This window comes from Schistocerca cancellata, chromosome 4, assembly GCF_023864275.1.
Source record: "Schistocerca cancellata isolate TAMUIC-IGC-003103 chromosome 4, iqSchCanc2.1, whole genome shotgun sequence".
NCBI lineage: Eukaryota > Metazoa > Arthropoda > Insecta > Orthoptera > Acrididae > Schistocerca > Schistocerca cancellata.
In genome coordinates this window covers 800125069-800147593 of record NC_064629.1, presented here as the reverse complement: position 1 = coordinate 800147593, position 22525 = coordinate 800125069, and the positions used below count along the sequence as shown (strand labels likewise).

The following is a 22525-nucleotide window of genomic DNA, read 5'->3' as shown; positions in this document are numbered from 1 at the left end:
AGGAACTTGTACTCAGCAGTTAGGATATATTTAGAGAAAGTCATGATGATGAAATGCTTCGACTAAAGGCCGTGTGGATTGGTATTTGCTTGATAACAACCGACCCATCGTCGAGCATTTCGCTAGATCCAATAACTAATAATAATCTAAATTCTAGATACCGCGTCACCTAATGACTATTATTTCATGCAGTCGGTGCATTCTCATCACGAAGAGATTTACACAATACTGTATATGATCCTATGTGTAGTGTACGTAGGACTCACAGTTGAATGTCGGCATACAAAAATATGATGCTAGAGAACCTCGAGAAACCAATACAATGCATGTTTGTGGTACTGGAAAGAAGAAGAGCATGAGACACTGAAATTTACCGATGAGGAAAGAATCATTCTTCATGTGTCACTAGACGTTAAGAGAACAGGAACTGAATTAGTTTGCTACATATATCTGTTACTGTAATTCAGCTGTGTTAATCCAAGTGTTCTACGTTTTGAAACTGTACGGGTGACAAGCATTCATTCGCCATGCTACGGCTGATAAGCTGCTTTCGGTTTCGGTTTGCCTTATTGTGTTTAGTTACTCTACTCCAACGCGACATGATCTTGCAAACATTGTCATCGGGGCCGTTTCATAGCCGTTAGCCTTCCGTCGGCAGCTTCCTAACACGTATTGTACTAGTGCGAGAGGCGTCCGTAGTCGTCCGCTTGTGACTTGAGTGTACAGCCGTCCGCGTTTCGCCTCAGCAAGCGGCCCGCCTGGGTGGCAAACCATCAGCCCATTGTGATGCAAGGGGCCCAACCAGTCACATCGTTTATTCCACTACTGACCACTTCCAGCACAGCACTGGGGCCAACTGCGTCATTCGCCCTTGTCTCGAATTGCGTCGAGGCTGTAGACATCTCTAAATAAAACATTCGACAAGAAAAATTCTTCCGTGCTTTAAGGACTGCCGCTGTTAGCAATAACTATGATTTATTTAGAAAAATCTTTATTGTGCCTGTAATTTCCTTTTGGAATCGTCAAGTCAAATTTAAAAGTTGTTTCTATGCAAAACGACCACAAATATGCTAAAATTAGTATTTTCTGCACTAATTTGACAACATGTCACCATCTGGCAGACATAGAAATTTTTAAGTGGTGTATACTACAGGTCCAAAATTTTAAAATATGTTAAACACACTAGTGTTTTAAAATTTTGGGTATGTGATATACACCATTTAAAATTCTAAAACGTCGAAATTCTGTAGTGTTGAAACTAGTTACAGAACAATAAAAACTGTTTATCAAAACTAGACATAGTTGTCTCACTGGGAATTCCGCGATCGTTCAATAAGTAAAATATGGAGTTTCAGTCTTCGATCGCTATTCTTTATTTTCAATTACCGGTTTCGGGCTAGCTGCCCATCTTCAGATCATATGTTGTAGTTACAGAGTAACTTGTCCGTACAGAACACACTGTTCACTGTCATAAGTAAAGTAAAGTAAATTTACTTTACTTATGACAGTGAACAGTGTGTTCTGTACGGACAAGTTACTCTGTAACTACAACATATGATCTGAAGATGGGCAGCTAGCCCGAAACCGGTAATTGAAAATAAAGAATAGCGATCGAAGACTGAAACTCCATATTTTAATAAAAACTGTACCTGCTTTATCGCTATTATACAGAAAAAATTGTGGGTACGTCTTTATGAAGATTTCACGAACTTAAAAACTATTCCACTGTTCTGGTTGGGATCCGATTTGTGCGGGGAAGAATATTTGGAAACAGTATCTTGGTGTCATTATGGATACGTTTAAAAAGTAATTCATTACATTTCTGGCATGCAGCTGCGCAAATTCTACTTCTTCCACTGATATTTCGGCCACGTACCGTCCGGCTTCCAATCTTGAAAATTTTGGAAGAATTCCGTGGTCCTGGTGCTTCAATTAGAAACTCAAGGAGCTCGAAAATTTTGTTCTCTGGTATTGTAATTTGTCGAAACGGTGGACCCATAAACCATCTCCTCCTTGAAGAAGTACTTGATGTGCATTTTTAACTTCTCGTGGCGTAATGAGTAATCTATTACATTTCGGGCATGCAGCTGGACCGTACGCGATCGAAATATCAGTGAAGGAAGTAGTATTTGTGATGCTGCGTGTCCGAAATCTAATGGATTACTCTTTACGCCGCGAGGAGTTCAAAATGCACACGTTTCAAAAGTGTTTCTTAGAGTATTGGCTGATATGATAGCTAAATTTTATATATAGCTGTCCGACAGAACAGACATCACTCGTAGAACTTTCACTGTGTACAAAGGGTGAGTAGCCTATAATGCTGTCCTCGCAAACTCAGGTTTTACAGGAATGAATGTGAAAACGATGGTAACTGAAAACATATTTTCTAATGTAATAGTTCACAGAAATACTTTAAAAGTGCAATCGACACTTATGATAGACAGTTTTCTGATATTGCCATACGGTAGCACGGTTGAACAGCAGTCATTGCTTCTGATAAACATCTGCTGAAAAAAGTGAAACAAAATTCTACTGCGTCAAAAAAGGAGAACTCATAACACTAAGTCGGCGCTAGATGCTGTCGTCTCAGGTGTATTCCACCCTAATTAAAGTTCGCTGTATTTTACAAGAAAGGGACGTAACAAGTGAGAAGTGTTGTGTTTACTGTCGTTCAAGGGCACAGGATACGTAGTTCGACTGAGTCAAAATCAATAATTTGTACTGGGATAGCTTTTGCTCAACTATGCATTAGAAGACCAGTGCTCACTGTATAAATAATGCACAGCCATTTTCTAATCGTTCGGAAAAAATGTTGATCCGAGCAGAGAAACACTCGCTCGCACCCAGCATATGTGGCAGCTGTTGCCTACGTGCTTCCCGGGCAGCAAGTGCGAAAGAGACAGTGGGAAAAGGCAACCGGGTCCCTTAATCCCACGATGTACGAGAATATCGCATTTCGAATCCGGGGCCGGAGTAGTGGGAGTGGCGGAGAAATCGAGAGCGGCCGTCGCCTTTTTCTCTCTTTGGCTCTCGCCTTGACGTCGACGTCGCAAGCGCAGCTCTTCTCACACATGCAGCAGGGGCATCGTAATTTTCTTTTTATCTGGCTGTTAATGTTCCAGAACTAAAGCGCACGCTAACGCCCGAGTCATCTAAACCGGCCCTGTACCTGATAATCACTTTTATCAAATGCACGGTCGTAGCTCAGTGACATATGTGCGTAAGGGTACGCCCACGTGTGCATTTGTTTTACCGCCATTGTCTGTGACAATTTAAATCCCCATTAACAAGTAGTAGCAAGATTTTATAATAGGAATAATCTCTTTGTCACAGAGGATCCTGGAACTTCACTAAAACGAAAGATGATTTAAGGAGGAACAAATTAAAGCCCATTCATGCACTATCTGGTATCTACGTACCTGTAGGTAGGCCTCTAAGTGAATTGCTTAGCTGAAGGACGCATTTGGAAGAGGAAGGAAAGGGAAGGAAAGAAGAAGCAGGCATAGTATTGCAGCAACCTTTTGAGAGGAATGGGTTTTTGGAGGTAGGTGGTGAAACAGCAATATTATTGTGGTAGAGGTGGATCGTGGCAAATATAGTAAAGTGAAACACCCCAGCGTGTCTGCCGATTTCCATACCCGGAAGTGATCATCCTGCATTAATAAAGTTCCCGCTGGTCTAAAAATAAACATAATTTATTAACATCGCCACCTGAGCTAATTTCCTTTTATCATGTACAGATTGTTCTAAATCGAAACAAAAGTGAAGTTCAATCGAATAGGAAGATGGTGTAGTGTGTATTTCCTAAAAACAGGGTGCGAGGAAGACTGGCCACAACGCACAGCCAGGAAGCTTCTGATCGCGCCCACGACACGGCAGAGGGAATCTGGAGACCGTGGAGAAAGGTGCGACGAACGACGAGCAGTGTACCGCGTTCGTTACGTAAATGCGTGCGATGACGCGCCGGCGGGCAGGCTATGAATGAATGCGGGTTCCCGCGGGGCGGGCCGCGTGGAGGCTAGGTGGGGGGAATCACCGCGTGTCGACTCGAGCGTTGCCGACGTAAGCCGAGCGCTCACGAAGTTCGCCGGCGCGGCGCCCCGCAACGCCATCTGTGATGCGCCAGTGAAAACTGGCACAAAAAAAGGAGGGGAGAGATAGATTTTAGGGGAAAGGAAGGATCTGTGTCGGGTCGGCCGCGTGGTAGGGGCGGTGCGCGCAGTGGTGGGGGGGCCACGGTATGCCTCGCGCCTGCGCACTCACACCCGGCGCAGCCCGAGACTTGGCAGTTTCAAATTGGAATGGGTTGAGTGAGTAAGGTTTTTAGCACGGTTATGGATCGAACGGATGGTCTGGGAGGGTTAGAAAGGAGCGAGAAAAAAAGGAGCGCGGAGGAAGGGGAAAGGTAGAATTGGAAGAAAAGAACCGGCGGAGGGGGAGGACCAACTGAGACGGACCTCGCTTTTTCACTCGATTTTCGTGTTTGCCTCAGTTCAAGCCTAGAGGGGTAACGAGGAGGAACAGAAAGGATTGTCCGGGGCATTATTGGGAGTAGATGTCTCCGCAGATGCAGTCGGTCTCTCCTCCTGGCCGCCTGCACACCTCCTCACACCGAACCGGACATACACTGACTTTTCTAAATTGTCGAAAAAATCGTAGTGCCTTTCGTGAAATAAGGCTTTTTGGAGTACGTCGCGTACAGTGCGAAGCTACTGTCAATTTTTAAGAAAAGCGCCAGTTTGCAAATCACTATTTTTTGCGAAAAGTTACACGTCCGCCTGCTGCATTGTTACGTGTATTGTGTTGACGTATGTGATTCCTTAAAGTTCTGGTTGTTGTGATGATACTGCGACATGACATTAGTGACATGTGAAGTAGTGTACCTCAGTAACACCCGGTTTTGAACTTGGCTTCGCTCCGAAATTTCAGCGTCCTGTCCGAAAATCCCGCTATCCTCAGAGCGTCTGAAGAAGCGAGGCGTCTGTGTGTCAAGCAATTGAGAGCCTGTCGAGTCGGTAAGTGACATTCTTTTCCAAAACAATCCGACGTGCTACATTGTTTCGATTGCAACTGCGTCTGTAGTCAGTTAATACTGTTTATATCTACGGATGTCAGTGTTGTTTTTATTTTTAACGCTGTGTGTTACCGAAGAGTGTAAATATGCCCTGCCAAACTTTGCATTTCTGTTGTTTACTGTCACAGCTAACAATTATCAATAAGAGGATGACAAAAGATAGCGTGCGTGTTGCAGAGGAACCCAGGGAAATTTTCGGTAACTCTTTATATTAGAGTGACACTTCTCTTCATGTGTATTCTTCATAGCAATAGGAAAAACAAATTTTGGGAGCAGCAGCTGATGTTTGTGTTTGTGCATGATAGGGTTGCATAAATTTTTTAGCGCATGTAATGTTTTTTAGAAGATCTCGAACAAACGATGTTTGAAAAATCTGTCGAGTGGAATTTAAAATTACAGAATGGTAAATCATAAGTATATATGAAAATGAATTGAAAACCCAATAAATACATACGAATCTTTTAATTGTCTTTGGTTTATGTGTACGTGGAGCGAATAAAAACTTTGCGATCGCATCACACGACTCGGAGTGTTTTTGCTTGGCGCGTACTTTCAACACACCTGTTGAGTACATGCGTATAAAATATTTTAAAGCGCAACTCTTTCCAATAACCTGATAACACGTTTTTGTATTGTGAAGTGAATATGAAGGCTCGATACTTCTTTAGTCCTGTTATTTAATAATCACTAAAGACTGATGATTTAAATGACATTTAGCTGAAGTTGCACTATTTTGAAATCAAACACATTCAAAAACTTTTAACTGGAATAAAAACTGACATATGGTCCAGTTAAAAAAAACGGATGTGTGTATATTCTGTGAAGTATCACGACTTAGAGAGTCTTTACATTTGAGTGGAATAAGAAAATAAATTTGTAGCCCTGTGTCGTGGTGACGCTGAAGGTGTAAGAAGCTCTTATTCGATTGTGGGAGAAATATGAACACAAAATACGTGTAGGGTAAAGTTAAGAGGAGTAGCGAGTTGGGAGTTAGCGATGCAAGGCAACGCGCGAGGCAGATCCCGCCGGGCGTTTGTACTTTGGCGGCAGTCGTAGCACGCGGAAAAAAGAGCAAACGCCGGAAAGCGACGAGAGCGGGCGTGCAACAGTGCGGCTGCAACAATGCGCGCCGGCCGGCGTGGCTGCCGCCGACCACCCCCGCCGCCCCCGAATTTGGCGTGTTTTCGCCAGCGGGCGGCGCGCGCGCCATGCGCTCACTCCCCTTCCTCCCCCCCTTTTTCTGTTTTTATTTTGTTTTTGCCCGCGGAGAAGCGACGCCGGCTCGGCGTACGCCAATTTGCGACGTAATTTGGCAACGGCGCTCCCCTGGCACACAATTTGTATCGTCGTAGGCCTACATCCACATATTGATTGGTGTTGCTCACGAGCTTAGGCAATGGCGGTCCCGCATCTTGAGTACGGCCCCCTCGACGCCCGCTTGTCAGGTAATGCGTTGCAGCCTCGCTACTTTCGCGGCATTCTTGCTGCCTGGCAACCGACGCGAATCCTTTTTTTAAGCGCGTATACAAAGTCAACTTATAAAAAGTAGATCGTATTTCGTGTGCTACTGTCACTAAAACCGACGGCAAGGGTTGTCAATGGCTTTTTGACAAAGTAAACGACAACCAGCTACAAATGAGGTACATAACACTAACAATAAGTTATATACACTCGCAATAAGTCATAAGCGTATGTTTTGCGTACTCTGAAATCGAGACACTGTTTGCATTTATCTCATTAAATCCTACGAAAACGGAAATCCGTTGCCACATTTCTCCGAAGAACTACGTCAGGCAGTGAATTCGCGAAGTTGTATACTACATAACAAGGCTTCATGAGGCAATCATTTAATTCTTTTACTTTCCTTACTTATTCGTCTGTCATGTCAAAGAATTGCATCGAGAAGAAAGATAAGAACGTCTTCCGTTTTAGAGTTTTAAGATAGCGGCGTTGAAGGGGATAAATTAATAGACACGAATAAACTTTCGCCTTTCAGTAAAGTTATATTTTATTTTAATGCCGTGGAGACGTCAGTACAGTCTTAGGCCGTCAAGTAAGAAAACCCATGGAATAATAACGAAAAATAAATGTTAATTATGTTTCAATATTCGGAACACATAAGAGGATAAAACAGTTTGTTATTCGTAATTCGTTTTATGTCGTACAACGTTGTCGCTTGTTCTGGCATAATAAAAACTGATTTTTCATATCGCTTATGTTCCGTGTATGATAGCAATTACTTAGCACTAGCGCATATTGCACAGTTACGAAGAATTCGTGATCGAGGCTACGAAGCCGCAATTTTTATTTACTGTAAACATTTCATTAAGAGAGCGACAGTAATTTTACTCTGTCCATATTTATTATGTATGCTGTGAAAGGCATTTTGTGGCTTTATTTCTTCGACCTTTTTGTCGAATTGTATGATGTTAACATTTTTACTATAAACTGTCGTGTTTTTATTTAAAATAAAGATTTGAAATGGTTGAAAAGTCGTGACTCAATAGTTTACCAACTTTTAACGGACACCGAATTACTCATGAGAAGTAAGAAAACACAGCAGTCCTCATATTTTCGTTAGCCTGGCGAATTATAATTCGTCCGTTACCTTTCCTAATTTATAAACAATGAAAAATAAGTGCGATTATGCAGTTGAAGTATTAACATAATATGCGAAACGACACTGATCTCTTCTCAAGATTTTTACATGAAAAAACGTAAGACTCATTGATCACCAAAAACTTGAGCTGACGTTATGACGTCGATTAAATAGTCTGTTTGTTAAAATTGAAGGAACGCTTTTTTAAGTATACATTCGTAATTTTTTAGAATAGTGAAACAAATATTCGTAATTTTGCCACCACGATTTTCGCTGCGAAACAGTGAGCAATTTTGATTTGTATGTAATTGGTAACTGTAAGTAATTAGTAAGTATTGGTTTTCGTCCTGCACCCTTTTATGTGAATTTGGTGAAGCAGGAAGTTTTGCAGTAGAAGGACTTTTCAAATAAATTGTTTCTCTAGTTGCTCTTTCCATGTATAATGTGACGGCATCCCATTTTCTTTAACCTTGTGGGAGTGTGTGAGAAGAGCAACACACTGGAAACTTCTGTCTTCCGTTGGATAGTGGGATATGTGCTTAGAAATTTTTTCCAGACTTGAAAATAACAGTTTGGGTGAATTTGTACGTTACTTCATTCGTTTTCGCATCGAAATGGAAGAGAAATCGCATGTTGTTCTTTCTCTGGCATCATGACATGAAACAACAATTTTATAATTATAGTAGAGAAGCCGTCATTCATCTAGTTAACATAAGCTTTCAGCCTACATAATTTGTAAAGTCTGACCTTAACGACAATTGTTCCTTTAGCTAAATGAATCTGAAAACGATCCGCGTCTCTTTGTGTGTAATATTTATCTATACCGTCGTGGAATCGAAAATCTCCAATTACTTACGTTCGCCTTGCGTTAAGAAAAACGTATGGCAGTTATTTCTTTTGGAAAACGCTTCATGTAATTTCATGTGATAATGTATTGTGGACCACTATGGTTTATAATCAGTTTAAATGTTATACACAGTAACACATTAATTCAAATTTGTGCCGTAGTATTTGCTATTTTATTCAATTACAAAGCCTGTGGAAACATTTTCCAAATTCTTATGGCACTTGATTCAGAAAATTGAAGGTACGTGCATTCCTTTGCGATAGTTTTAGCATGTACTAGGGGAGAGTATTGTTAAAACGATGTAAACAAGGCAGTTACTTTTTTCATTTCATAAACGAAAATTTACTTACAATTTTAGTCACTTCCGATGGTCGCTATAATTATGCCGGCATTTTCCGGTGAACGATTCAAAGTCAAAGGGTAGCAACAGTCGTTCGAACTATGTCGTTTCACTGTCCTTTTGAATCTTTTGCATCGTTTTCTAGTTCCGTGATGAGCGTAAACCCAGAAGCCTTGGGGACTTTGTGAGTATCGTTTGAAAGTTGAGGTCTCAACATGCCGTGCTTCTTCGTCGAAAATTCATTTATTTTACAACCAACATATCAGAATAATGGATGACACCTTTATTATTTTCATTTGAGTGACGTTACTGCAGATCTCAACAGCAGAAGTTTTTAGTAAACCAGAAATGAAACTGTCATTTTTCATTACTTAGCTTTTTGAGAATTTATTTACGTTCTGCAACGCAGATAGGAATAGCGTCACGTTAAGTGTCGGGTAAAGAACTCCATTCATTTTTAAATACATGTCAGCACATTCACAATGAATTTGAACACCAGTTTTATATTGAATTAAGTATATTTTTGTGTGAAACTCCTGGATAACGTATTGCAATGTTGCGTTATTGGCTGCAAGTGTGCACTTGCCTACGGCTATCATATTAAGAGTATTAGTTTTGAAGTCTGTTCCCAAGACAAAGGAGAACTCACTGACGAAAAGCAGTTCATTTTATCGGTATTCCATGTGAAAATCCTTGCATTCGCTACGCTAACGTTAGAAACAAAGTGTGTCTTCGAATATGACGCTCAGTAAAATGTGAAAGTGATGGATTACTTCCTTACATTTTGATGCTGTGAAAGCACTGAAGCACAGTTAAGTTACTAATATCATATTCACGTTTTAAACTGGAGGATAAACAAGTGTATCTGTCGAATATACCTTCATTCTGCATTTCAGGTGTCATTCGACGGGAGAAGATTTTATTGTTTTGTCGTGTTGGCTTAGAAACAATAGTTCATTTTTGTGCTCGCATTCGAAAAAATGAGCACGAGATATCTACTTCAAAAAAGATTAAAATAAAAAAAGCAATGTACCGTGAGTCACTTTTGGCAACTGTGAATGCTCCACGCATCCTATTATCGGGACTCGAGAATTCATTTACGCGATGTGTCAACTAGTGCCCGTGTGACTCACAGAATATAACTAAGCTTGACTTTAAGCTGCTATCTCGTCTACCCGGGATGCTATCTCGTCTACCCGGGAACGTGTAGCGAGATGCGTGAGGAGGCACGGCCAGAGAATTCCACACGAGAACTACTCCGGGCTCCCTAGCCGCCTCGTGACAGCAATTTCCGTGTCGGTGAAATAGTTTACCATTCTTAATTAAAATTTAATCATCGCACTGAGCGTGAGCCTATCGACGAAAATCAAGTTCACGTGTTGGGACAGGCGGCCGGCGTTTTTACTGATGCCGTGATCGCCTCCAAGATGGCCGCGCCCAGGAATTGGGAGCCCACCATGCCGCACTTGGTCAGACTCGTCGTCTCGTGGGCCTGCCACACGGATGTAACATTTGGCAGTACCCACTGTTACCCACAGGCATTTTTGGCATTATATTTTACCAGAGTATGATGGCATGGTCCACGCTGTCTTCTCCATCAAAGCGAACCTCGAGTTAGCAAATTTTCTTTACTGTAGAGTCTTTCCGGTATTGTACGGCTGCGGCGTCCTTCTGTTGCCTTAGGAGTTTCTCCTCATCAGAGGTAGCTACAGGCAAAGCGCTTAAATGAATTGTGAAATAAACCTTGACGAAGTAGTGCTGCTGGTAATCATTACTTCCATTTAAAAAAATAGGTATTCGTTGTTGTAAATTAAGTAGCAGTCATGGGGTGGTTTGTAGCGTTCGGCGTTTCCAGACCCTTCCCGCTTTCGCAAGCCATTTTCTTTTGTAAATTCTTATAACTGACTTGCTCGAATATAGTGTATTTTCTGCCTGTCAGTCGAAGACGCGTTCGTATTGTGTCGTGTAATGGAAAGTGTAAGGCAATGAGTTGATATCGTGTGATTTTCTCTCTTTCCTATCGTCGTGGTGGCTGATCTATTGGCAATTTCTTGGAGTATCATCTCGTGCGCCTTTGCCAAAATTACTGTCCATGTACGTAACTGTTTTCGTCGTTTATGTTCGTAGGTATACATTTATCACTTGAAAACGGTCTCAACAGACAATATTGACCAATAATTATACGTGACTAAATGTTAATATTTTTCAAAACGTTCACAGTCCACGCGGAACCATGATTTTAATGTTAGGTACGAGGACGTGCTGAAAAGTAATGCGTTCGAATTTTTTATGTGAAAAATCTCAAATTTTTTAAAATGAAACTAGCGTTGTTAACATTCTACATCTTTATTCTTCTTGTATACGTAACTGCAGCCTTTTGCCGCCAGAGGGCTGTGAATTGTACCATATAATATGATGCTTTATAACGTAATTGTCGGTGCGTGAAAAACAGAGTGCTGTAATCGAGTTTCGAATTCGAAGAGTTCGTCCACAAATGGAGCACCCTCTTCTACTGCTTGGCAGTGCCAGGCCACACACGATGCTGCCACATCTGCAACAATCCGACGCCTTGGCTCCATCGATGATCCTCCACACAGTCCCGACCTGGCCCCATACGATTTTCATCTGTTTCGTAAACTTACCTTCCAGGACTTCACGTAGATAGTGACGAAACGGTGCAAGCAGAGACGAGGTTGTGGTTCCACCAACAAAATCAAACATTCTTCAGTGGCGGTATCAACAAACTGGTCTCTCGTTGGGAGAAATGAGTTCGCCGCCAAAGTGACTATATTAAGAAATAAATATGTAGAAATGAAGAACAAAGATGTAGAATACGAATAACACGTATTTTATTTAAAAAGATTTAAGATTTTCACATAAAAGAATTCGGAGGCATTACTTTTCAGCACGGCCTCGTAAGAACGTGGAAGTGCGTGCTTAGCACCGAGATGAGAGCTATGCAAGCTATTTTATTAATTCCTGTCCGACTTTGTTCAAATATTGATGTTGAAAAGGCATGAGCTGATTTTAATAAACGTTTGTGTCCTCTACTTTCCGTTACAAATTTTTTCTTAGCATTTTTCACTCACGCGAGAAAATACTGTTGTAACAGCTATTCAGATTCGTTTATTTCTAGAGGTTTTGGTTTGTGAAAGAATTAAAATCGACAACATTTCACCTGACTTTTGGAAATAGACGTTTCTTGAGACGATTGTGGTTGAAATTTGTGTTTCAAAATCAAGGAATGGAAAAGACAGGATTTAATTAGACGACAAAGTAGTTAACAGAGGGAGCTGAACCTCGACTACTACAATGACGAGGAAATAAATCGGTCGCGTAAATCCTTACATTTAAGGCAACGACTGTACAGTAAAATCTCCTCCCGAATATTAGTCTAATGTGTTAATCACTGCGCCATCTCGTTCTGTTTCTGAATTTGCAACTCGTGACAGAGTTCACGACAAAATCTTGAGAGCCAAGGATGCCGTTGATAAATCAGTGACTAACTGTGGATGGTATTATTTTGCAGAATAGATGTACTATGGTATTGCATATCTATAATCCACACGCTTCGAATTTAGTCAAAGTTAGACTAGGACGATTTAGGTATTTCAACACAAGTCGAAAAGAAGTTTTTGTTTTTTTGCGGTATTCATAGCATACATTTATTTAGAGAACTCCTTCGTTTGCTGCTGACAGCGAAAATTTTGCTCGTGCAATTCTTATTAAAATGTTTTACTGACTGACTCCTCTCTAAGTCAGTAACATTTATTTGGAAAACGTACGTAGTAAATAAAAAGAGATGGTTTTGCGTTAATTAACTGGTAAGCAAGATGGTGCATTTCTTTCTGTACTCAGCCATCGTTTCTTACTGGTTAGCGGCTGGTATCACAAGGATGCAAGGTGGCCTCTGGATGCATAAAAATCGAATTTTACTTCGCAACAGGAATTTTTCTGCATATTTAAAATCGTATTCCTCGAGATTAAGCAAAGACCGACCATACTTGAGGTCTAGTATAATAAAGTAGCAGATCGCGTCGGTTTAATGAGAAGAATTTAGTGCTCGTAGCTGTATCGAGAGGTGCTATTAGCGGAGAATCCACCGAGAAATATGAGCCAGTAATATTTTATCTTATAAACTGTACAGCTCTGCGCTCGCCAGTATCTTAGTTTATTACGAGGGAACTGTTTGTTTGAGAGTCGAGGACTTGAGGTCTGCCACAATCCGGTACGGAGCTTGGTCACATGTCGGAGTAGTAATGTCCGCTTACCAAAGCTGGGGAATACAAATTTTAACGTCGTCATTGCTTTTCTTTTGTGCTTGCCGGAGAGAACAACAGCTGCTCCTAGCCGTCGTGCCACAGTCTTGTTTTCTAACCCTTATTTCAAGAACTGTGAGCCTGCGAATTTCGGCCGCTTTGTTGGATATATATTGCGTTAAGTTCTTGTCGCGAACTGACAACGTAGACGGGAAATTATACATGTAGCAATGGTGGCATTTGTGGTTATAACTTGCAGCTTCGGAACTGACCTCATATGTTCTTTTGAAAACGTGTATATTGAGGGGGGGGGGGGGGGGGGAATCGCAGAATATACTGCATTTTTTTCCAACATGAGAGTTATACTGAGAACGTCAAAAATCAAACTCTGCATTTTTTTGCGTTCAGAAGGTGCGTTGTTACGTGCCAAACATACTTGTGCCGTCCGATTTCCTCACTCGCGTCGCTGACACACTTCTTTGTGGAAGGTACAGAAATGCGATTTCTATTGGCAGATTCACGTAGAGGGTACAGCTTTTATATCTTATAGGACACACAGCTGGAGTCCTGTCAGTTTCAGTAATGTAATGTTCCTGAATCTGCTGGTAACTAGTGTAATCTGTACAATATCCATAGAAAAACTTACAGAACGATTAAGAATTCGCCATGATCTCTATATACAGCAGTAACATAACGTTGTGTAAATAATAATCAGATAAACTCGACGTTATACTTTGCATGAAGAAATTGTTCTCAGAAACACACCATGTGTTCACTGATTGTTATAAAACATTGGTTTGTAATTATTATAATAATGACATTGGTTTGCAATTATCAACAATAGTCATTATTATTAAAGAACGCATATCGACAAGTGTTGTCTGCAATACTACAGTTTTTTTTCAGCAATGAAGCACACTAACGTCAGATTCTCTTTATACAAACATAAAATGCGGCTACATTCTGGATTAAAATATATAATACCAAAAATAGGAACCTAGTACTGATCTCAATTTTTCTTCCCGCATTAAATTTAAGATCACGTTATCTTTTGTAGATTCAACTGCAATTTACGCAAGGCTGATTTTCTTTAATAGAACGCCACGCTGAAATGCTTGTTGATAATATTTTGCCTAAATAGATTCTTAGTTTATAACGTAAAAGGTCTCCAAAATGTTTTGCCTATGTCTGTGAGAGGAGCCCGGAAGCTTTTCTAGTCTTCGTTTTTTTTTAAAAAACGTCCTTCGTTTAGAACAGGAACGAACGAGTGTACCACAAAAAAAGTATTTCCTTTGCTTTATCTATCCGTATCCAAACGAGTAATTTTCCATTTTGACTCAAGTTGGCAAGAAGAAAGGGGACTCATATATGTACACAACTACCAGTTGACTCTCACTTCTTACGAAAGTGGGAAAAATAGTGAAATCGACAAGCCTTATATATAAATATGACATCTCAGTCCATGACAACCATAAAAAGATTCGCGGTTCAAATGGTCGTTTTAAAGAGGCTTTTGTGGAATCTTGCAGTGTTATATCTTTTTATTAGATTGATGTACTGACACGCCAAAGTATTCATGTAAGTATATAGGCTTAATTCCGTTGAGAATATTTTGTTTAACAGACAAACAGGAAAGCGTCACACTTAACTGCCTGCTGAAGCAATCGTTTCGTAAAATGGTAGTTTTCGTTAATTCAAACAGATCGTTTCAATTAGTTTTGTGGGTATAGAAATAACATATTTTTGTCTCTAGCAGGAAAACGAATATTAATCAGGTTTGCCTGTGGTGCTACACGGTCCGAAAAGAAGGTATGTTGTATTGGTTGTTTCAGTGTCTAATTCAATATTCATTTTTAGTGGTTTTAACCCGACGAACTGTGGAAATTGATAGCGTTTCTCTTCGTTATTAGTTATGCCGAAGTCCATTGTTTTTCTAAGTGAATCCGTTAGTGAATATTTTCCTGCCAAACAACCAATAGCCGGCCCCGGTGGTCTAGCGGTTCTAGGCGCTCAGTCCGGAACCGCGCGAATGCTACGGTCGCAGGTTCGAATCCTGCCTCGGGCATGGATGTGTGTGATGTCCTTAGTTTAGTTAGGTTTAAGTAGTTGTTAGTCTAGGGGACTGATGACCTCAGATGTTAAGTCCCATAGTGCTCAGAGCCATTTTTGAACAACCAATACTATAATTATCATTTAAGCAAATTGATTTAAAACTCTTTTTCACTTTTATTTCGGCCACACTTCGCCTGGAGGAGTAATCACTGTGTGTACAACTACTGGATTTGTTTTTGTCTACGTCTTTCTTTAAGTATTAATAGAACAGTCAGGTCGCACCAGAGGCTTGGATAAAGTACTCATTGCCAGCATACCTTGAAGTGGTAAAACATTTGGCAGCCACTTAGTCAGATATTTTTGTCACTGAGGTGTATGGCAGGCAGTAACACTCTTCGTGTGCTGAAAGCAGCTAAACGAGAGTTACCATACGTGCAGTTTACCTTCCTTTCTTCGGACTTACGATATGTAAAAATACGACACACTGGATTTTGCTTATTCCAATACCTGAACATGTTTCGGCCAGTACAGGAGTCACTCGCAGTATGGCACATGCAGAGTTTCGGAATAATGTGAATTCGAGTCGACTTTGCGTGTAGTTAAATGAAACTTAACTCCAAAAAGTTGGCGGATTTCAAGTAGTTCTGTGACAAGTGGAACCTGATCGTTTAAAACGTGTTTGATGAAACGTTAATGAGAGGAGACAAGTGTAGGAGAGGAAAAATAACCTTAAGTGGGTTTTTTGACTTTTTGTGAAGTAATTTAGCAGAAAAGAACCTGTCTTAGTCGCCAAAGAGGCAGATTACAAGTCTAGCACCAATACGTTTGGCAGTTATACATGCTACGCAAAATCACTAAACCAGAAAGAAAATACAGCCGTGAAAGACATTCCAGAGATGTAGGCAGGATGGTCATTCTGTTGCTTTGTACCTTTACGTAGGAATTCTACTAGAGCATTCTCCAGCTCGGCTCGTCAGTGAATTCAGAGAGCACAGTCGGAGCGGTAGGAACACAACTACAAAAGTGCGTCACTCGCAGAGGGCGACCGGTGCCGTCGCAGCATGTGTTACGACGGTAAACAATGGGCTTTCCTCCTCAGCAGCTAGAGAGAGCAGGTGCCACTACATATACACGGAAATAGGTAACACTACGGTCAAGTCATTTCTCAGGAGCGTCACTTACTTTGTAGTAAAACCGTAAGGCAATGTGAACGGATTCAGCTTTCTTTTTCTTTTTTAATTTGCTGAATCCCGTATGAACGGAATATGTGTGTCACTCTTCTGCACAACTTAACGCAGTGTCGCCGCATTCACTACTTCTACATGTACTCTTTGATGAGCGAACCAGTGAAAGCACCGATTTCTCTACATCCTCTTGCTCTCCTCTCTCTCTCCCTCTCTTTTTCTCTCCCTCCCACCAACCTCTCATTTTACCTTTACGTCGGCCAAGCCTCATTACACGACGACAAGAAGACCGTGTGTGTGTGTGTGTGTGTGTGTGTGTGTGTGTAGGTAGCTCTTGCCAGCTCCGCGGGCACCTAAACAGGGAAAGAGACCGGCCTTCGATACATGGATATTTCCCAAAATTATAAGTTGTGAGGCGAGGCGTAATGAGGATCGGCCGGCCGTTTGGGATATTTGATTATCGCGCAGGTGGGCGCCCGTGTCCCCCTTCCGTGGCCTTTCTCTCGCGGGTGTCGGCTTTGCTTTCGGTGGCTTTTGTGAATGATTAATGAAACGCAGCCGTTTTCACTTGCCCGCAACCGCCTGTTCTGTGCGACGTTAGACGCAGCCTAAATTTTTTGTTATGGAGCAGTCCCAAACTCCTCAGCACAGCGAAATATTTTCAAGTTTGAGACCACGTCGAAGTACCTACCATCGTCTCGATGTTTTCTGTTACATTGTTTAGCATGATTGCATTTCGCAATAAAGAAGAAAGTGCGACAATCGAGGGTTTTTTCGTTTTTTACGCGTTTTCGGTGATCGGCAGAGAGCTGCAGAATATCGCTGTCACTGCTGCGACTGCTTCAGACATTGTGTCTCAGATTGTGCAAGATCTGCTGCTAGAGCCTTCTCTGCGACTTCGAAATCTGTGTGAGACGACAAACGAAATTTTGTACAATTTTGATGTTCATATATTAATAAGCCTCTGTGGCGTAGTATTAGATAAGTGGCGAAAATGGTCGAGAACAGTGGAAAAAGGTTATGAAAGTCATGGCTCAGTGTACTGTACAAAAACCAAAAGTTTGAACTTGAAACACAAGGTCTATCAAAATAGGCAGAAGTCAGACATACTTAAATAGTTGTAGCACTGACACATCCTCAATAACATCAACAACGGTGTGTCAGGAGTTTGTAGTTTCATCTTATGGTGACACTGGAAGCTGTCTTTTTCTCTCGCATAAAGCATCACTTGTTGTCATTGTAGAATTATTCTAATTTGTGGCCACCTTATCATATGTAACATACGGCAGTCTGATTGACTCACTTAGGAAAGGCTCTCAGTTGTTCCGGTTATGAGCTTCTGAGTCGACAGTTCCCTTAGTTCTCATTGAAGCTCCCACCGCTAGAATTTGCATTGCGTGAATATTTCCACAGTACAGCAAGTATTGGCATTGTTCTCGCGACCCTACGTATCGCATCCGTTCTGAATCTTGTCTCTAGCTAGGTTGACAGGTTACGGCACGACTTCGGCGTACAGAGCTGTTTTCGGAGAAATTACTGTTGTGTGGCATAAACGTATTGCCGGATATATTTCACGGTCTAGAGACACAAAGCCTCATTTTGTATCGTGACACCATTAGTAGATTCGGGGAGTAGGGACATGTTATTGTCTTGCCTGTCGAATTGGTAGCACACACACACACACACACACACACACACTCACACACACATACATTCTCGCGCGCTATTTCGAAGTAATTCTGAAATATGTTCACATACGTACCCCCCCCCCCCCATGGCGATGTCACTATGCCGTCACTTTCTCATGCGCTAATTAACACAAGTATCTGTAGACATATGCAATCTTATGTGAGCACTTACTTGTCTCCTTTCACTGAGCCAGATGGTTATTTCCTCATTTTAAAGGCGTGGCTCATTAAGTTTGAGTGTATGCAAAAGAATCTTGAAATATAATTATCGGAGTGCAATTTCACGCGGTTTTCGGGGGTACATGATATTCTTTCGCATGTCGAGGAGACTTAACGGTTTACAGTGTCTAGTCAGTCTCTTGCCGTTGTGATGCACATGAATGAAAATCTGATCACCTGCTTAGAACCTGAACGGAAGTACGACCCTGTTAAGCTGCTGAGAAACAGCCGTTTCGGTATTTCAGAAGAAATTTCTGAATTTCAGTTTTCTGAATTTTTATTGACTAAACCACATCTCACAAATTCTTGCTCCGAAATCACCAGTTTCTTGGTCTCAGTGTCAATCAAACACAGCTGATAGATTTGGCAAAAAATCGCTACTTGTCTACAACTAACAGATATTTTTGTGACATTAACCAAGCCTGTGAATTTCGTATACGCTTTCCAGTTTCTTAACACAGCGTAAAAGAGTAATCTCATATAAGCAGAAACTGCCACTGTTTTACTCGTTCGAAGCAGTTAAATTCTAACGGACTCCCAGTTTTGTCAGCGACATGTAAGTCGGACTAGACTCTTAGTATGGAGAACACGACCGTCACCGATTCCTCAGTAGCTGCCTGCGTTTCCAAAGTACCCGCCCTGACTTCAAAAGCGGTTAGGACGTCCTCCACGGAACGAGCGCTAAGAACGGCTTAACGCCGACGTCGTAATTGCGAACTAACGTATTGGCGCATTCTCGATAAAAAGACTAATTGCTCGGCAGAAATTTTCGTACCCTTCTTTCCAGCAGGGGAGTTAGCGAAGACTTGGCGGATGCAGCTCGCAGAGCAGGCTCTGGTGGGACACTACTTACGTACTTTGCTTCTTGCACGCACACACAACTAACACGGAAGGTGATGAATCGCTGAGCTTCGTTGTCAGCTTCGAATGTGCCATAGATGAACGAGGTCGTCCGTGTAAAGCGCACAAGTTTCGATCACTGTGTAATTTTTGCGGTTCGCATATGGTTATCAATTGAGGCGGACAGATTCCAGATGATTTTCGACGCGAACGGGCGCTTATCACGGCAGTCACCTCGCCGCCCTTTCTGCTTTTATCACTTTCCTAGTAACTGACTTAATGCACTTAAAGAGCGTAATCCGATTTTCCTGCAGCATCAAAGCCTAGCAAGTGCAAAATCGCGTTAGAAACAAAGTAACATTTAGTTCCCCCTAATGAAGTCGCTCAGGTCACAGTGTTCCTGTACCTCTCCCTTACTCGTTGGAGTAATTCTTCTGAGTCGAAAAATTCTATTTATGTTGATGCAACCAATTCACGACCGTCCAGTGTAGCACAGACGGCTGTTGTGCGTACCGGAAAGCCCGGCATTTGGCCGCCAGGCAGATCTTCAGCGGTTCCATCGGTCGCAGATTTTGCAGCCTGGAATTCCAAGGTCGTCGGCGGAAGGTGTCGGTCGCACTGCCAGTTAGAGAAATTTGCGCGGTGGACTCGTTCGTGATAGGCCACGCTGTCCCGCGAACAGTCGAAAACGGTGCGCCCTTGAAACTGGGATCGATTCTAACCGCAGGACGCTCCGCATCAAACTGCTCTCCCTCGGGGGCAAAATTTGTTAAGGTTCAGCCGATCCTCGTCTTTCCGGGGACATCCGTAGATGTATAGTCTTCTTTGGATTCGTAATAGTTCGCCGGGAAGTGTAAGGCAAATTTTGGAAGTGACTGGGGTGCCCGCAACTCCTCTGTACTCCACAGTTCTAAACTAGCGGCAACTTCCGAACACTCGTGAGGCACTGGACTCGCATTATGAAAGAGGGGGTTCGGTTCAAATCCTTAACGAACTTATGCTTTTCCCTGGCTTCATTACATCGCATCTTTTTGACATGGTTTTTGCATATTCGGAAATACTATTTTTGACTTCGAGATCGTTCAAGATGGTTCTCTTGGAAAGTACACGAGTGATTTTCTTCTCCATCCTTATTCAATTTGAGGTTGTATTCCATCTCTAATGACGTCACAGTCGACAGGACGTTGGCATAATCTTCCTTCCTTCCAAACCAGTAAGCTAATACGCAAGAGTTGATTCATCAACTTCGGAAATATGGTGCGGCCGGAAACATGGTATAACTAGAAGATCATACCAACATCACAAGACAACGATCAAAAAACGGTCCTTAAAATGCGAGGATGAAGAAGTTCTGAGAGATAAGCCGTTATTTGATATACATATCTTAGTGAATTTCCACTGAACGAAATATTTGCTTTTGGAAGTAATGTTACGGTTTTGGATACCGAGAACAACAAACACATTATGGTGCACAGCCTACTTGAGCGTGTGAGTACGATGTATATTTTTGTTTCATGAAACACAGCTACGTAATCTGTACGCTCTGACATATTATACAACGAGATGTTAATAGACATTGTCTAAAACTAACGGATGACTTCCAGCAACGTGGCAGACTGCAGTATGGTCCTTAAAAAGGAATTTTCTTTTCTTAAGTTGTGTGCCCTCACAGTGAATTTCACTTGGCATGTTCCTCATTTCATTTATCCACTTCAGTAAACGATTCAGATCTAATACTTTTATTCATTTCATTCTCATTGCAAATGTCGTATGAGATGGTTTAACCTGTAGCTTTGCTTCCAGAAATATAATTTGTATTGCACTTTGTTGTTTCATAAGTTCTACAATGGTGCGACAACAACAAAGGCATGCACGCCCTCTGTATTTGTTATTTCGATTATTATTTGTTAAACGATCGCAATACTTCATCTCCATCTACATACATAAACCATAACCAATTATACGATCCATGGTGGAGGATACCTTGTTTCACTACTAGTCATTCCCTTTCGCGTTCCATTTACAAGGGGAGCGAAGGAAAAGGACTGTCTATATGTCTCCATGCGAGCCCTAATTTCTCTTTATCTCGTTTCTTAGAGACATATTGGTGGCAGTAGAATCGTTCTGGTGTCAATCTCAAATGCCGATTCTCTAAACGTTCACAGTAGTGTTTTGCAAAAAGAACTCCGTCTTCCTTCCATATGAGTTTACGGGGCGTTTCCGTAATGATCACGTATTGATCGAACCTATTAGTAAAACATGTAGCAGCAAGACTGTGAAATGCATCCATATCGCCCTTTAATCCGAACTATTGGAGATCCCAAACGCTTGAGGAGTGCATAAATGAGGGTTTCAATAAGCGGTCTCCTTTATAAATTCTCCCAATGAAGCGAAGTCGGCCAATCGTTTTCCCTACTATCGTCCTTACGAGTTCGTTCCATTTCATATCGCTTTGCAACATCACTCCTAGATATTTAATCGCCTTGTCTTTGTCAGGCAGCCTGCCTCTAATATTATGTCCAAGCATGCCAGGATTGTTTTTCCTACTCATCTGCATTAACCAACATTTTTCTACATTCAGAGCAAGCTGCCACTCGTCACACCAAACAGAAATTCTTTCTACGTCATCCATGCTTCTGCAGTGACTCAACGACTATGCTTTTCCGTATACTACAGTGTCATCAGCAAAAAGTCGCAAATTGCTGCTCACCTTAACCGTCAGATCCTTTATGTATATGAAGAACAAGGCCGGTCCTATCACACTTCCGTGGGGTACTTCTGACGATACCCGTGTGTAAACCTATACCCAACAATTGCTAGTCAAATTTCTCGCTCAGTCATATAGCGGCTCCAAAGGAGACCTACAGTTCTGTTAATTTCGCCGGACTTGATCTAGTATGTATTTAACGTTTCCCACGTTACTGCAGCTTCTGATTTCCGGTTTTATTTTTAGGCGGGAACAAATTCAGAGCTGTTTCTGATAGTGCATCCAATATTAAGTACAATCGGCACAATTCTCGGAACGAAGGTGAGCTGCGGTCTCATTCCGTGCTACATATCCTCTGTATACGCAAGAAGAACAAACCGAGTACTGATGAATAATGGAACATTTTTGTCAACAGTCGGCCCATTGTCAACGAACGGTACGTAGACCGTCACTGCGAAACAATGAACTACGTTTGTGACCTTACTTAAAAGCACTTCCCACATCCAGATTGGCTGTAGCGGGCCTTCCACGGGTTGGAGACAAAGATTTCTTCGCGCGGTATGATGGCGTCCAGCCAAGTCTGATCTCGGAACATTACAGTAACCGTGCTGACGTTTAACGATAAAACAGAAGATCACGTTTATTCATATCTAATTGACTACCACTAATGGGAAACGGCGTCACATTTTGACTTGAAACTGGCTAAAACGACGCTA

The 22525-nt window shown here is 41.7% G+C and overlaps 1 protein-coding gene across 1 annotated transcript in view; it reads left to right on the top strand.

Moving 5' to 3' along the window:
* Nucleotides 1–4315: 4315 nt before the first annotated feature.
* Nucleotides 4316–22525, top strand: part of LOC126184438 (uncharacterized) — a 220827-nt gene continuing 202617 nt past the window's right edge. Inside the window, exon 1 of the mRNA XM_049926830.1 lies at nucleotides 4316–5015. The gene's annotated coding sequence lies outside the window, so the exon portion shown is untranslated. The remainder of the gene's footprint in view (nucleotides 5016–22525) is intronic.